The sequence below is a fragment of the Pimephales promelas genome, chromosome 2 (genome assembly GCF_988280905.1).
Source record: "Pimephales promelas chromosome 2, fPimPro1.hap1.1, whole genome shotgun sequence".
In the NCBI taxonomy this organism is placed as follows: Eukaryota; Metazoa; Chordata; class Actinopteri; order Cypriniformes; family Leuciscidae; genus Pimephales; species Pimephales promelas.
The window spans coordinates 39,728,421-39,745,619 of NC_142770.1; the positions used below are offsets into that span (position 1 = coordinate 39,728,421).

At 40.0% G+C, this 17,199-nt stretch overlaps 2 long non-coding RNA genes across 2 annotated transcripts in view; both read left to right on the forward strand.

Moving 5' to 3' along the window:
* LOC148997375 (uncharacterized) overlaps positions 1–17,199 on the forward strand; it is a 497,974-nt gene that overhangs the window by 157,922 nt on the left and 322,853 nt on the right. The window lies entirely within an intron of this gene.
* LOC120480955 (uncharacterized) lies at positions 12,222–15,076 on the forward strand. Its single transcript, XR_016147205.1, has 3 exons — positions 12,222–12,288; positions 12,470–12,561; positions 14,939–15,076. It is a non-coding gene; the product is annotated as an uncharacterized LOC120480955 (long non-coding RNA).

Genomic DNA, 17,199 nt, shown 5'->3' on the forward strand with positions numbered 1-17,199 from the left:
CACTGGACATGCACCACCATACTTACAAGAACTCACCACCCTGAAATCCTCCTCCCGCACTCTCAGATCATCAGGTCACCTGCTTCTTCAGGCCCCGACTACCAGACTCCGTACCATGGGGGACCGAGCTTTCTGCTCAGCTGCACCCCGGCTTTGGAACCACCTCCCGAGTGATCTGAGAGAAGTACAGAGCCTGGACGCCTTTAAGGCAGAACTGAAGACTTTTTTATTTAGAAAGGCTTTTATATGCTGATTGTCTTATTGTTTTATTGTTTTTAGTATCTTGTAGCTATTATTATTGTACTTTTTATGTAGCACTTTGGGATTCTTTGGATTGAAAAGTGCGTTATAAATAAAATCTATTATTATTATTATTATTATTATTCTGAATGGCTATGCTGCCTTCATTTCTACAAGCAGCTCCACAGCCCAGCGCAGACATGCAACCGTCTCGAAAGTGTTGATAGGCTATTATACGAGGTGTAACCAATAAGATAGCGCCGTGGGCGGGACATTGAGCAAGTCTGCAGACTCGTGCAGAGCGGCAGAGCCAGCCAAAAGTAGCGCATTTAAAACTAAAATTAACTTTAATCAATGCACGGATCCGTGATAAGTTTTCTGATCCGTCTCACCACTAGTGTAGGATCACCGATCACTTTGAGGGGGGGATAAATTTATCCCCACCGGGGATAAAAATAATTAAGCAGAGGCAGGGATACATTGACCAGAAAGGGGGAAATCCCACGCATCCCCCCCCCGGCAAATCGCACCCTGGTGACGACCACTATAATAAAGACAACATTACGTTTTTTAGTTAGAGAAAAAACATTACATGTAGGCAGGGCTTGAAAACGAAAAAACTGCTGTAACCTATGTACTCAATTCATGATTGGTCACTGCCAAATTCAAATATTAAAGAGAATGATAAAATAACGTTATTAACCGGTTAATGATAATTTCAAATAAACGTTTCTGTTCAGAACGATTAAAAATTATTTTGTTTTTGTTCCTTGAACCGGTTCAGAGCCCTGGCTGCAACTAACGACTATTTTAATAGTCAACTAGTCACCGACTATTGAAACGATTAGTCGACTAATCAGATAATTATTACATTTTTCTAAAATTTTGCATGAATTGCTTTAATTCTGTGGAAAATGATAGTAAACACAAGAAAGAAATTTCAATGAAAAATGCATATTTTATTGAACTTTGCTGCTGATAGGACGATTCATACTAAAAGTAAATAAAAATGCCCTGTCTCAAACCAATTAGGCAGAGTGCTTGGTCAGTATAGACATAAATATATAAATAGAGAAACTCTATCATTTTTATAAAGGCCAGGCACATTTGTTTTACAAGAAAAAATAAATCAAAATCAAGTAAACGTATTGGCTTCCATGTTATTTGCCCTATTTTCCGCACTTTAAAGCGCACCTTCAATGAATGACCTAGAACATTTTTCATATATAGGGCGCACCGGATTATGAGGCACTTTCTGCAGTCACACGTTTGACTGGGTTTGCGACTTTGCGTTATGCATCAACTAGATGTGCTAAAGGGAATGTAGTGCGCGGCGGCGGAGCTGGTGAGGCGTTTATTAGTGTGAGCGCGCTGGGGCGTGCACGTAACTTTCGCAGCCTGACTCATATATGGGCTATATGCACGCTTATACCATGGTCTGGGTGAATACTCAATTCTGATTGGCTGCAGGGTGTCTGTTAAAAAGTGATAGAGGACACCTAGTAAAGTAGTTCTGGTGAAACTGCCTGTTTACCATTCGAAATTAATAAATAAATGCGCTGCCTACAACAGCTGTGAGTAACCATAGCAACAGGCAGTCAAAGTATCCGTTAGTTAGATATTACATACATAGCCTACTAATACAACAATGAGCGACTTCGTTATTTCTTTTAACTAACATTTATGGAGAATATGACAACTTTTACGACTGGGATGCTGCTGAAGAAAGAAAAAATGTAAATAAAACGGAGAAACGTCGCAAAGAAAATGACACCGCTGCTGCTCTGAATGAGACCCTGCGGGAGTTTTACGCAGCTGTCCAGACAACTAAGTCAGGAGGAGAGTACAGCGTTTCAAGCCTAAGAAGCCTGTTTGATTAATTGTTTTATGTGTAATAAAAAAAATAACTATGCCTACCTTTGTGTTTCATGAAAAAAAAAATGCATTTTTGAACCTGAAGGGTGTCACGGGGTCTGGTGCCAGAGTGCAGGCGTAGAGGCTGAAGCAACAGGAGGAGTCCGGATAAACACGAAGATACTTAATTTATTCAAAATTACAGGCAGGAAGACAGGGTTTCACCGGGGAACATACAACATAAGAACAACATCGACCGACAATGACAGACTGACTAAGGAGGAACTAAATACACAGGGAGTGAGTCCGGGAGTAGAGACAAAAGGATCCTGGGAAGTGTAGTGCAGATGACGAGACAGACTGGTGCAGACGAAGGGCTGTGACAGAACTCCCCCCTCCCGGGAGGCGTGACCTCACGCCGCATAACAGAGGAAGGAGGGGGGACGAACTGGGGGCTGGGCGGGGCGTGGCCAGGGCGGAGCAGGCTGAGGGCGTGGCCAGGGCAGAGCAGGCTGAGGGCGTGGCCAGGGCGGAGCAGGCTGAGGGCGTGGCCAGGGCGGAGCAGGCTGAGGGCGTGGCCAGGGCGGAGCAGGCTGAGGGCGAGACCAGGGCGAAGCAGGCTGAGGGCGTGGCCAGGGCGGAGCAGGCTGAGGGCGTGGCCAAGGCGGAGCAGGCTGAGGGCGTGGCCAGGGCGGAGCAGGCTGAGGGCGTGGCCAGGGCGGAGCAGGCTGAGGGCGAGACCAGGGCGAAGCAGGCTGAGGGCGTGGCCAGGGCGGAGCAGGCTGAGGGCGTGGCCAGGGCGGAGCAGGCTGAGGGCGTGGCCAGGGCGGAGCAGGCTGAGGGCGTGGCCAGGGCGGAGCAGGCTGAGGGCGTGGCCAGGGCGGCGCAGGCTGAGGGCGAGACCAGGGCGAAGCAGGCTGAGGGCGAGACCTGAGCGGAGCAGGCTGGACGGTCTCCGGCACAGACTGGACGGTCTCTGACGCTGGCTGGACGGTCTCTGGCGCTGGCTGGACGGTCTCTGGGGCTGGGCTGGTCGGGCCCAGCGAAGAAGAGAGCTCGGGCTCGGAGAGACTGGACGGGACCAGCAGTGAAGAGCATACAGTCTCTGGAGGGCTGGACGGAACCAGCAGTGAAGAGCATACAGTCTCTGGAGGGCTGGACGGAACCAGCAGTGAAGAGCGTTCAGTCTCTGGAGGGCTGGATGGAACCAGCAGTGAAGAGCATACAGTCTCTGGAGGGCTGGACGGAACCAGCAGTGAAGAGCATACAGTCTCTGGAGGGCTGGACGGAACCAGCAGTGAAGGGCATTCAGTCTCTGGAGAGATGGCCGGAACCAGTGGTGAAGAGCATTCAGTCTCTGGAGAGCTGGACGGAACCAGCAGTGAGGGGAGTTCCGGCTTGGGAGGGCTGACGGTGAGCGCGGGCTCGGCAGGGCTGGCGGTGAGCGCGGGCTCGGCAGGGCTGGCGGTGAGCGCGGGCTCGGCAGGGCTGGCGGTGACCAGTGAAGATGAGGGTTCAGGTTTTGGAGTGGTGCTGGTGACTTCTTCCACGGAGAATGGGGATTCACAGCACACCCGCACCCACTCCACACAGGCGAGGAAATTATCTTCTGGACCGCTCCCTGGGAGGCGTGCCCGGGACCGCTCGCTGAGGCTGGCGATGTAGAAAACACACAGCGAGCGGTCCGAATAGTGAGTGAGGCACGCCAACTCCAGAAAGTCCCTGGTATGGGACTCCAGGGAGCGGTCTTCCTGGTCCAGACAGAGGAGGCTTACCGCTGGAAGGTCCATAATGCTCAGCTTTCTTTTGAGGTCGGTCGATCTGTCACGGGGTCTGGTGCCGGAGTGCAGGCGTGCAGGCTGAAGCAACAGGAGGAGTCCGGATAAACACGAAGATACTTAATTTATTCAAAAATACAGGCAGGAAGACAGGGTTTCACCGGGGAACATACAACGTAAGAACAACATCGACCGACAATGACAGACTGACTAAGGAGGAACTAAATACACAGAGGAATCAGACTAAACGGGGTGCAAACAGGTGAAAATAATGATGACAGGACGAGGAACAGGTGGCTGATAGGGAGTGAGTCCGGGAGTAGAGACAAAAGGATCCTGGGAAGTGTAGTGCAGATGACGAGACAGACTGGTGCAGACGAAGGGCTGTGACAAAGGGTTCTACAAGATGAGCGGACTATAAATATCTCCGGTTGCTAAATAAGTTAAACCAGGCAAGTTATTATTTGTAAAAAAAAGAATTAGCCGAATTAAAATATAAAATAGCAGCTAATGTTTTAAAAATGTTTTATTTGGCAAGTGACCATGGTATAAGCGGGTTAATGCCCTCCGAGGTGTCCATTGTCAGGTTTTAATGGACTTTGGCAGAGGCAATCGTCCTCCACTGCACGTCGGCCGGTTCACGCCTCGCCGTCGTCCATTAAAACCTGACAATGGACACCTCGTCGGGCATTAACCCTTACATAAGTTCCGCATTTGACGCAAGGATGCTCGTCTATTTCCGGTTGTGGAGATTAAAGCGGAGGAAAACCGAGGAAAACGGGATAATGTCAGAGTCTTCAATATTTACTGTCCTCCCGTCTTTGAAACGAAACTTACATACGTTTAGATGTAATTGTATATATAGTTATGTTTATTTAAAGCCACAATATGTATTTTTTCTGCATTAAAAATAGCACAAATAATTGTATCTATGTTATATATTTCTGTTAGATGTGTATTTACATTATCCCGACAGTTTCCACCAAATTTCAAATACGGAGAAATTTATAGTTTAATTCGAAGACACGGGACGTTTCTTTATTTCCGTTTCGTCGCCCGTCTATGGCGTCATATAACCTTTGACTCCTCTATTTTCTCTAACTTCCTTGCGGAACCCGGCGAAACCGCCAAACACAAAGGGGAACACTGGACTACCGCCAATAAAGCAAAGAAAATGACAAAGAAAAAAAAGTAGTACTTATTTTTATGTGTGTAAATCACGTGCCCGCTCACGAGCACTCACTCTTAACAGACACAAGGTGTGTTCGACATCGCCTGCGGCTGGATGCAACCAATCGGCGAGAACAGCCGCGTGCAGGCGGGGAGGACCTGCAAACGGAGACGTGAAGTCGGACAATTTCTGGTCCCCGTACTGACGGCTCACGTGGTGTTTGCATGGTTATACCACAGCTAAAGTGAAATAAATGCAACATTTGCCAAATAAATGGATATTTCAGACACATTTTCATTCAATACTTTACTGCTTCATAGAGCATCTGTTTGAACTAGAATAAAGTTCAAAATAAGCCTATCTGTTTTCTGTCATCATTAAAGTTTGAAAATGTATTGTTTTTCCATCATTTTGAACATTTTTACATTGAACAAGACAGGTGTAACAGGTGTACAACAGGTGTCCAGTCCGGTACCGGATCGGATGGGATGGGGTTCCGTATCGTGGGAAAATTTTACCACGATCACGTGACCAGTCCAGAAGTGGTGGTGAGGGGGCGTTGGTGGGTGGGAAGAGGAGGGGAGACCGTGGGAATTTTCCCACGGTGTACGTACAGTCCATAAATGGGAGGGGTAAAAAGGGTGCGGGGCTTATTTTTATGGGGGGCAATAAAATTGTCACTTTCAGTTTGATTAAAAGCGCCCCATATTCTCTCTAAGGACTTCTGTCAAATGAAAACAAATCTCGGACACACTAGGTCCCTCTCGCACACGATCTCGGACACAACTTAAAAAAAAAATTATACTCAAACATCTCTGCGAATTATTTACTGGCGTAATCATGCGACACATCGAATCGATACTGAAATTCGTTGATAACTCTTTTAATAATCAATTTTATCGATTTGATGTTGCAGCCCTATAAACAATATGAAGCTGGTAACTGTTTAATTAGTGCTGGTTTTACAATTATACATTTCTAAAATAGTGTAATAAAGACAATTTGACCCCCTGTTCTAAATTGAAAGTTATATCCTCATTAATTATGGCACATATTGATTATTAACTATGGCTAAATAATTTGTCTTTATTAGTACTGTATTAGTAGTAGTTAAGCCATAATTATTGGCATATGAAACTGTTTCTAGCTTCATATTGTTTAGTTAACTTAATAGATGATGAATCACTGAAACATAACATTACAACACAAAAATAATATATGGTTTGCTAACTTGGAAATAATGACCAAAATGCATTAACTGTACATTGTTAATCATTAATTACTAGCTGTCTATGTGATGGCATTAATTACTAATGGCTAATATGTCCTTACTACATGTTAAGTTAAACATTAGTTACTAGCGTGTTCGTGCTTAAAATTGCCATCAGCAACACTTTTTTAAATTTAATATTCATTGAAATCTTCACTAGAAACCGACAGAACAACATTAATTGGTTTAAAAAAAAAAAAACAGAGCTTTTAACTCCATCTGGAGCGTATTATTTGTTTTGCAAAAATCTACGACTCCCGGATCACTGGGGGGTGGGGGGATTTTTAAACATTAAAATTTTTGCCTAAGTCCACTCAATCTGCCAAACTTGCTGACTGCAGCTTTAACTAAACTAATTTTCTGCAAATAAATATGTACTGATGGTTTGAGAGTGATGTTCAGTACTGTTGTTTCACATGCGGGCAGCTTATGATCCTGTGTTTTCAGCTGGATTCACGGTAAATTAAACAAGCTGTTCTAAGATGCTGTATCATGAGCTGTATCCTTGTAAATAAAGTCAGCGCTACGCTTCCCTCTGAATCCACTAATGCATCGCATCCTTCTTGCCATGCATCACGTCACTTAAACAGCTTTAAACTTTCAGACTTGGCTCTGTTTAGAATCAACATGAACTGTTTTTAACTTGTCTATTTTTGTTCATAAAATGTCATAAAAATGCATGTATTATTATTACAGTTGAATGCATTATGTAACATTTTGTGAACCCAATTGTAACTCTTTGTAACTTGTAACTGATTTTTTAAATGTTTTAAATGTTAAACATTTCACATCGCAATGTTTTCTTGTTTTTATCTTTCTTGTTTTTAGTGACTGAAAGCGTTGAACATCGTGGGAAGAAGAGAATGTGGACAAAAGCAGAAGTTGCTGCTGTGATGCGGCATTTTAAAGTGCACATAGCTAAAGGCAAGTTGGCCACAAAATCTGAGTGTCTTCAATGCAAATCTGCTGAAGAGCATGTGCTACAAAGCCGGTCAGTACAAAACATTAGGGATTATTAACCGCCTCGTGTTATTTACATTTAACTTTGTTGAATTGACTGATTTCCAATTATGTGGTCAAGTATTCAATGTAGCTGAATTCAAGCTGATTTTATCTCAAAATGTATTGTGCCCTTTTCTGATAATTGTAAATAATTATTATTATTATAAATATCATAATAAATAACAATACACTTACCTCACACCCTTGCCACTAACAATAATAATACAAACAAATATTATATTTAAAAAAAATTGTTGGCAGTTGTCAGGGTATTGTGAATTACCTATCTGTGTTATGGTGTTATATAACCAGTCCACTAGGGGGACTACGAGAGTTCTAAAGGTCAGCGTAATACAGCGAAGAGTAAGAGAGTTGATTCTCATGTAAACAAGCTGAACGCAGTTGTTTCATGTGGCTCTTCAATAAATCGACAGAACACAAGTAATGCCTCCTTGCAAATGCTTATAAGACATTGGGCAGCACTTTATTTTCGCTGACTGCGAGATAGGCCTATTTTAACTTTTGATTAATAAAATGTTCTCCTAAAAGTTTATGTTCTAGTTAAAGCTATATTCTATTTAAAATGTAGGCTACTTTTACATAATTACGTTTTGCTTTCGCTAAATGTCCCTTTGCGCCACCTGGTGGTCATTTCGCCACCGACTTTGAAATTCGGCTGGTTTATTTTTGCCGCGGTAGATTTTTATTTTACGGAAAACGACATTCTGGTTGTCCACCTACTGTACTTTATAGGAGATTTAAGAGCAAGGTAAAAAAAAAAAGGGTGTGTGTAAACTCTATACTTCAAATAACTTTTTCATTTTACCTTCTTGGACAACCAACCAATCACAGTCTTCAAAAGATTGTGTCACGCATAGCAACGGGGTCAGCCCCGCCTTCTCACTAGTTTTCATCTTTTCCTTACTCAGAGTTGCTCTCAGATCGGTCCCGAATCGGTCTTAAGCTAAGACTCCTATGTAAAAGGCCCAGTTATGTAAATAAAGGTCTCCTTTAATTCAAGAAACTGTATCCCTAATAAATATATACAGTTTGCTTGCTTTATTCATATTTCAGAAATGCTGAAATACTTACATTTCTTTTAGTTTTACATTTGTCTCAAAAGAGAATTGAGTTTGTTTCATAATGTATAGTTTTCCAGTATGGAAGCTTGTTTTCACCATCGAATAAAAAAGAAGATTTTTTTCCATATATGTTAGTATGTAGAATGCAAAGTCACCCCTACACCACAGGGTGTGTGTGTTTTGCGGCCTCATTTGGATATCTTTAGTTTGTGTTTAGTAAATGAAATCAAAGTGTTTTGACTTCCAATTCTGCAGCGTGTTATTTTTCAGGGGGAAGGAAAATGCTATTGTTTTGCAGAAACAATTAATTGTTATCAAATGTTTCAGCTGCTTGTCTTTTTTTCTGTGCGTTCATGCAGAAAACATGTGGCTGGCGGAAGGGCACCTGTACCTGTGGGATTGGTCTGTGTGTGACTCCTATCAATATGCCGCAAATGAGTCTCTCCTCCAACCTGGCCTCTGGGAGACTTTCCGTTAAGAAGAAGAAAACTGGTATGTGTTTATAGCGGACCAGATAAAGCTAGTAGACAGTGACACACCAAAGGTCTTTGATTCATATACCAAACTGCCCAAAGTTTGCATAATTGTGAATGGTACATTGTAACAAGGTTCAGGATTCGTGGATGGATGATGGAAGGAGACACAGGGTTGGAGAATACTGGGGCTCGTGCACTTTATTAACAATATTTCCCACGGCGCGTCAGCACGCTCACACAATAAACTCAGGCAGTTCAAAATAAATCAAAAACAAACTGTACTCTTCCCACTGAATACAGCTTCCTCAGATCACTGAACAGCAACACTCTTTTCACTGAAACACAGCTTTTTCACAGGACGGCAAATCCTCAGACTGGCGTGCATGAGCTCCCAGTTCCTCTCTCAAACTGCTGTCAGCACAGCCTGCTTATATGCAATCTCCTCACGCCAATTACTGCAATCACAAACAGGTGTCTGTCATTTGAACTTCACCCACTTATTCATCGCTCGGCTCCGTCCAGGGTGTCCGCAGGGTTTTAAAAAGTATTAAAAAGTGATAAATCAAAATTGTCAAATTTAAGGCCATTAAAAGTGTTAAATGTAGTCTGAGAGGTATTATTTTTTAAAAATTAGGTATTATTTTTTTTTCAGACTATCAGGTGTCCTTTTTTGTTTGCGTTAGTCCGTATAAATGTGGGCTTTAGCTTATCTGGGCACAATCAAAGATCTTTCATTTCTGTCTAAGTTTGATGCTGACGTCATTTTCAGTGGCTGGACGATATATAGAGGCTATATAACCCTGATATAAGTGATCACCCGGATTTAGACCTACCTATATTGTATTTATATAGAGCGTTCACAGGCAAATTTGCTTTAGCCTATGTAGATCTATATATTGCTTTTATTTCCCTTTTATTGAAATCAGGCAAACGTAAATGTCAGGCAACACGATTGCTGGCTGCATGTCAATATCCATGGATCACTGGATCTTTAGTAAGTTGTTTGGAGTCCAACTATATTGAGTCCAACATTTAGTTTAAATTGATCAAATTGTTAGTTTTAGTCGCATTTTCGTTTAATAGCTTCCCCTATTAAATCCAGTCACGCAGCAGATCTTTTGCCACTCAGTCAGGTTGAGGGGGGTTGTACCGGCGGGAAAGTGATGTCAATGCATTCCCTCTATTGTGTCACGTGTCTGTCCTATCGTGTTAGCACATGGGTGGTTTTGTTATGTTGAGCCATGTGCTCCTGTCATTGTTTGATCCTCCCCCTCGTTACCTGATTAGTGTTTGATTTCTCCCACCTGTTCCCTCTTGATTTGTTCCCTATTTAAGTCTCCTCTTGTTTGCAGTCTTTGTTGGTTCGTTGTCATATGTCTTCCCAGTTCTTTGTGGATATCTTCATGTTCAGAGTCAGTGGTAGTTTCATGTTCATTTATTGTGTTTTCCCCCTCGTGGGTTTTTGCTTTGTGTTTTGGTTTTCTTTTTGTTAATAAATCCTCCTTGTTTTTGCATTTGAGTTCTCCCTTCCTGTTTGTACCGTGACATATTGTTTGGTGTGTAAAAAAACATCAATGTCAGCTGGATGGGAGCAAATGCACTTCGGAGCTAAAAAACTTGAAAGCATGAAAACTGACCTTAAGTTCTTCTCACCTTTCCTAAAATGTGTGTACTGCAGCATTTCCAACCCCACGGCGCTTGGTAAAGTCCCTCATTAAGTCCCCAGGCTCTGGTTTTCCAGTCGACACCATGCTCCAGTCCACCATGAACGCCCCCAAGGTAAAGACGCAGAGATATTTATGTTTACTCCTTAACTCTAATGAACAGTTATGTAAATAAAGGTCTCCTTTAATTCAAGAAACTGTATCCCTAATAAATATATACAGTTTGCTTGCTTTATTCATATTTCAGAAATGCTGAAATAATTACATTTCTTTTAGTTTTACATTTGTCTCAAAAGAGAATTGAGTTTGTTTCATAATGTATAGTTTTCCAGTATGGAAGCTTGTTTTCACCATGGAATAAAAAAGATTTTTTTCCCCTTCCTAATTTTGAGATAATCTTGCAATTCTAAGAAAGTCAGATTTGTGAGGGAAAAAGTCAGTTACCTTTTTAATTTTTTCTTTATTCTGTGGCAGAAACAAGCTTCTCAGAAAAATTAAACAAACTCTTTTGAACCATTTTTCTAATTGTTTGTCTGTGATGTATATACATTTACACACACAGAATGGATTTTGTTAATGTAACTGCATGCTTGTGTATGTTAAAGGATTAGTTCACTTCAAAATGAAAGTTCTGTCATTTACTCACCCTCAAGTTGTTTCCATCTTATGAATTTCTTTCTTCTGTTGAACACAAAAGAAGATATTTTGAAGAATGTCAGTAACCAAACTGTTGATGGGCCCCATTGACCTCCATTGTATTTTTTTTTTTCCTATGGAAGTCAATGGGGTCCATCAACTGTCTGGTTACCGACGTTCTTCAAAATATCTTCTTTTGTTTTCAACAGAAGAAAGAAATTTATAAGATGGAAACAACTTGAGGGTGAGTAAATGACAGAATTTTCATTTTGAAGTGAACTAATCCTTTAAGTGTAAGAAGTATAATAGAATAATGTACAGTCTACAATATATACAACAATATACATTTTAATGATTGTTTTTGTTACTTTCTCAGAAAATTAATAAGTCTCTTTATTCCATGATGTCTCTTTTCTCCCATTTTTTTTTTTTTTTTTTTTTTTTTACTCTGCCTTTGTGTTCCAGACTTCATGTGATGAGAATATCAGTGATGCCGATAGAATATATCGGGAATGCCAGCAGAGCGGACCACTTTGTTTTTTTGACTGTGTCCCTCCAGCTGGCATGAACCATTGTTTAAAAATCGGCGAGGGGACATTTGCAGAGGTCTTCTCGGTTTTAAATGGTTCTAATGAGGCCATCGCTCTCAAAGTATGTGCTCAATTTATCCATATACAATTTCATTGTAGAAGCATACTATTTACTGTCTCACAGGGCACAGGGTGACTTAATGCACCTAACACATACATAAGTTCAAAATGTATTTTAAATATTATATCTATTTATGTAAATAGATGTTTAGTCACTGATTTTTAAGCAGAATTATTTCTTAAACATACAAAAATGACTGAAGTGATGTTTAAGTGTAATTTCCATAGATCATCCCTGTAGAAGGAAGTCATCGAGTCAACGGTCAACATCAGAAAACGTTTCGTGAAATCCTACATGAAATCATCATTTCTAAGTAGGATCTCTGGCATATCTCAACAAATATGTTATGCATTTGAATGAGTGGTGTGTAAATATTCAACACATCTTTAATGTTCCTACAGGCAGATAAATAGCCTTAGAATTAACGAGACGAACAAGACCGATGGCTTCATTGGGCTCAACAAGTATGCTTCTACTCTTTTTATTTTTATTTTATTTTTTATAGCTTATATAAGTGTAAAATGAGGTAATTGGAAGTTTGCATGTTATATTTCTAAGAATACACGCATAAGAAGGACATTTTGTTTAGAAAGAAATAGTTTTTCTATAATTTTACCTTGGGTAAACGATTCATTTACTTTTTAGTGTACATTGTGTCCGTGGACGTTATCCGGACGCTATGGTCAAAGCCTGGGACAGGTTCTACCGTCGGCAGGGATCAAAGAATGTCAGACCTGGTAAGCTAAATGTGTAAACAATGGACTACTTGCACAACTACTTCCGCGTTCTACTTATTACATACCGGGAGTTTCCGGTTAGAGTGTTCATCGCACGTCCATACATGAGAATGCAGATTATCACTACGTTTTATGGATGCCAATTGATTAAAACAATGAATAATGATCTCTGTATTAATTATCTCGAGCCTGCTGAAATGTTCCTATAAATATATTTTCTTTCCAACTGTTCCATTCTGAATAATAAATAGGCTAAATATATATATCCACTAACCTGCAGCAGTCTTCTGTCTTCTCATTAACAACAGTATTTTTCTCTTAGCCTACTCATATTCTATACTTGAGTTTACATTTTTTTAATGAATTTGACTAATAAAAAGTACATTGGTGCTTTATTCCTGTCTTTTTAAAATAGTTGAATGAATGAATGAATGATCGCGAGGTGCCTACGATCAGAACGCCCGCAGTTAGAGGAGAATGACAGTCAACTTCTCTGAATATTAATTAAGCATTTTGGGCATAAACATGTAATAGTAAAACGATTGACATTGAAAAATGACACTGAATGATTACAATATTTAATCCAAATAAATAAATGTTCGTGTTTCGTACTGATTTTATTCATCTGTTCTCACACATTTCAGCGTCGCCGTCACTAGTGTAGACGAACACTGGCACGCTGCAGTGAAATAATGGCGTATTTTTAACAGCCGCAGCTTTCTCGGATTGCCTTGGTTTGGATTTAAACTTCATCTTCCGATGAGTTTTGAAAATTCTGCACACGGTAAACATCAGAATATCCCTTCTTCTGTCAATAAAAATGTCCAAAATATAAAATCTTATTACAGACACTCTTTTTAGGTGGTGTTTGTTCAACCACAGTACATTGAAAGTAAACATAACTGGATATAAGTGATATATATTGTTTCCAAACGGAAGTGCGTCACGAAGCTCAGTGCAAGTAGTCCATTTATGTCTTGAAAGGGGTGGTTGACTGCGATTTCACTTTTTTCATTTTAAATAGTGTGTAATGTTGCTGTTGGTGCATGAACAGTATCTGCAAAGTTGCAGCACTGAAAGTTCAATGTAAGAAGAGATATCGTCTTTTAAAAATCAGGAAGTATAATTGCCTACAAAAACGACTCGATTGGGACTACAGCTGGGTTATGGTACGTCACTGGTACTGTTATGGTATGACACATTTGCATCAACCCCTCCCTCTGAATATGCAGAAAATGGCATGCGCATATTTCTGTGGCACGTCGAGTGTGTTCACACAGCTGTCAGGTCTTCTGTGTTCTGGCTTTCCATGGACGCTATACTTCCTCAACAATGGATACTATTTATGTTTGATTATGTTCCTGAAAGTGACGATCGTAATCTAGCTCTCTGTGCTGCGCATTTACGGAAGACAGCTTCCAGAATCTCCACGAGTTCAACACCGGATTCAACAAGAAACTAAAACATGAAGCAGTTCTGACTTTAAAACCAGAGGCAGCAGTTGTTGGGCCACAATCTGTAAGTAGCCTAAGACTTCATCATTTTAAATGTATTTGCATGTATAATTCCAGACGTAGCCTTGTGTTTTATTTTTATCAAATGCCAGCGCTGGCTTTATAGCCACTACTAGTTAGCCTATGCTATTTTGTGTCTACGACAAACGCGTACAAACATTATGGATCTGAATTTTCTATAAGTACTAATGTTTTAAACGTATTTTTCATGTATATATGCTTTATGACGTTATTTTCGATTTTATCAAGAACCTAAACTTGCCAACGCTGTTTGAGTATAACATTAGTAGCCAGTCAGTTGCTATTGTTGCCAGTCAGATGCGATTGTGTAAAATAAACGTGTATAAAGTTAAAAAATGTAGCAAATTATCACTGAGAAACGTTTAGTAAGACCTGTAGTATGTGGTGAGGTTCTGTTTGACTCTCTTCGTCGTGGCTTTTCTCGGTCTGATTATGCCTGAAACTGATACTGCAGTTGGACGCATATTTACATCTGGACCGGAGCTCATGAGTCATGACATGCACGTTTCGCCCGTAACTTTCCGGACAACGTGAGCGACAGTTTAGCCAATCACAACACACCGGGCCAAACTAACCAATCTGAGCCCACTACGTGTTTCTGAGGGAGTGTTTTCATAGAGTTTTTCATAGTGAACCGCTCGTTCAAGGGACGGAGGATAACGCAGCTGACAATAAAGGTGAAGTTTATGAAAAATGAGACTTTTATAAAAAGAAAAAACACAAATACATGTTATATTGCACCCCATAAATACAATCATGCAAAGAAAAAAAAAAGCAGTCAACCCCCCCTTTAAATAGTTTTATATTTAGTGACCATTAATGTATTTCTTCTGTTGGCACAGATCACTTTGATGATGACCAGCAGTTTTTAATCCTGGAGTTAGTGTTTGGAGGGACCGATCTAAAGAGCATTGATGGAAAGGTACTTGAGCACAGGTTTCCATATTTCTAGAGGTTTGTGTATTCCAGGTATTCTACAAAGCCTGAAGTCCACTGAATACCTTTGGAGTGAATTCAGGCCTCTTGACTTTAGTGACTGACCTCACTGATGCTTTTGTCATTGTATGGTTTAACATGAACTGATGAAGTTATTTCACCAAAAAATTTACTTTCTGTTACTAGCATAACGTGCTTTAGTTTTTTAAACACAAATGAAGATATTTTTAATGAAATCACTGAAAGTCCATTCCACCAAAAGTTCAAAAAGGATAATAAAAGAAACTAGAAAAAAAAAGTTTGTTAGACAAACTTTAAGTTGGCTTGAGAAAGCCAGACCAGAGAGTTTGAAAAAGCTTAATGTAGTTTGACGTTTGATAGATTAGTGATAGAGATTAGATTAGTTATAAAGAAAGAATAGGTAGAAAGAAAGAAAACGACTGGTTGGAAAAGAAAGATTAGTTAGAAAGATAGATAAATAATAGATACATACATAGAAGATTAGTTAGAAAGAAAGAATTCCAGACGATGAATAAGAGTCTTATCAAGTGAAACGATCGCTCATTTAAAAAAAGTTTAAGTTTTATAAGCTCAAATGCTCGCCTTGCTCTGTTCTGTGATGCGTGTTTGTGACTCTCCTGTTCGAACTTGTTTATCAAAATGAACAAATCTTTTTTCGTGTCATTTGGTTCATTCAATGACGAAATGAACGAGTTGACTCTGGAAAAGATTCGTTCATTTTGATAAACGAGTTCGAACAGGAGAGTCACAAACGCTCATCACAGAACAGAGCAAGGCGAGCATTTGAGCTTATAAAACTTACATTTTATTTTATTTTTTTAAATGAGTGATCTTTTCGCTAGATAAGACCCTTATTCATTGTCTGGTGTCGTTTAAAGCCCTTTGAACAGTTTGCACTGAAACTGTCTTTTCGACCTTGAACCGTTTGGTTCCCATTGAAGTCCATTATACGGAGAAAAATCCTGGAATGTTTTCATCAAAAACTTTAATTTCTTTTCGACTGAAGAAAGAATGAAATGGACATCTTGGATGACATGGGGGCGAGTAAATTATCAGCAAAAGTTTTTTTGTTTTTATAAAGTGAATTACTTCTTTAACTGTAATAATGAATGTTCTGTAATTAATTACTCTTTTCTATTTCTTTATTCCTTATACGACCTCCTAGAGAAAATGTTACTCTTAGTTAACTCTGAGCTTATTTAATTTTGAATGTACTTGGTAGAATTAAGATCAGAGCAACATTAAGCATTTATGATTTATGTTTCTGGTAGGGAGGTGATAAAATGCATCAGACATAATGGTTATTTAATATGTCTTTATGGAATGCATAGAAAATATAAACAGTATTGCGTTTAAATTCACTAAACCATGAATTACATCTACTGTAATACCATAATTTCATACAATCAATAAGTGTAGTTTCCGCTTCATGGGCAGGTCCTCTGCGGTGATATTGAGGTGCAGGGCCGCAGGGACACTAAACTCTTTCTATAGACCATTTCACAAGATGTAAACAACACAGTTACAAACTGAAACAGGAAGTGCTTCTGGACCAGTTTTCTTTATTTCACATTTAAAGAAAACGTCTTAAAGATGTTTAACTTTTTGATTCAGTTTTAAATGTTGGTTGTATTTTATCCCAGCTTTTATGTAGTGTTAAACTGAAACAGGAAGTGCTTCTGGACCAGTGTTGTTTACATCTTGTGAAATGGTCTATTTAATCATCTGATCAGAGAGTCATTCACCTTCATTATAATATTTTGTGCCTGTTTTCCGGCAGGCTCCAATCATCACCACGACGGTAACCCGCAAAACTCCAACATCACAAAACCTTCTCTGAATCCCAACTCAGTAAAACATTAAACAACACGCATTCTCCTTAATTTATCAAGCTTAAAAAACATGAAGATAAATGAATTCAACACTATCTCTCCCGATTATGTCCCGTGCAAAGCATTCTGGGAAATATGAATCTACACATCTCTAGTTATGTACACTCACCGGCCACTTTATTAGGTACCCCATGCTAGTAACGGGTTGGACCCCCTTTTGCCTTCAGAACTGCCTCAATTCTTCGTGGCATAGATTCAACAAGGTGCTGGAAGCATTCCTCAGGGAGTTTGGTCCATATTGACATGATGGCATC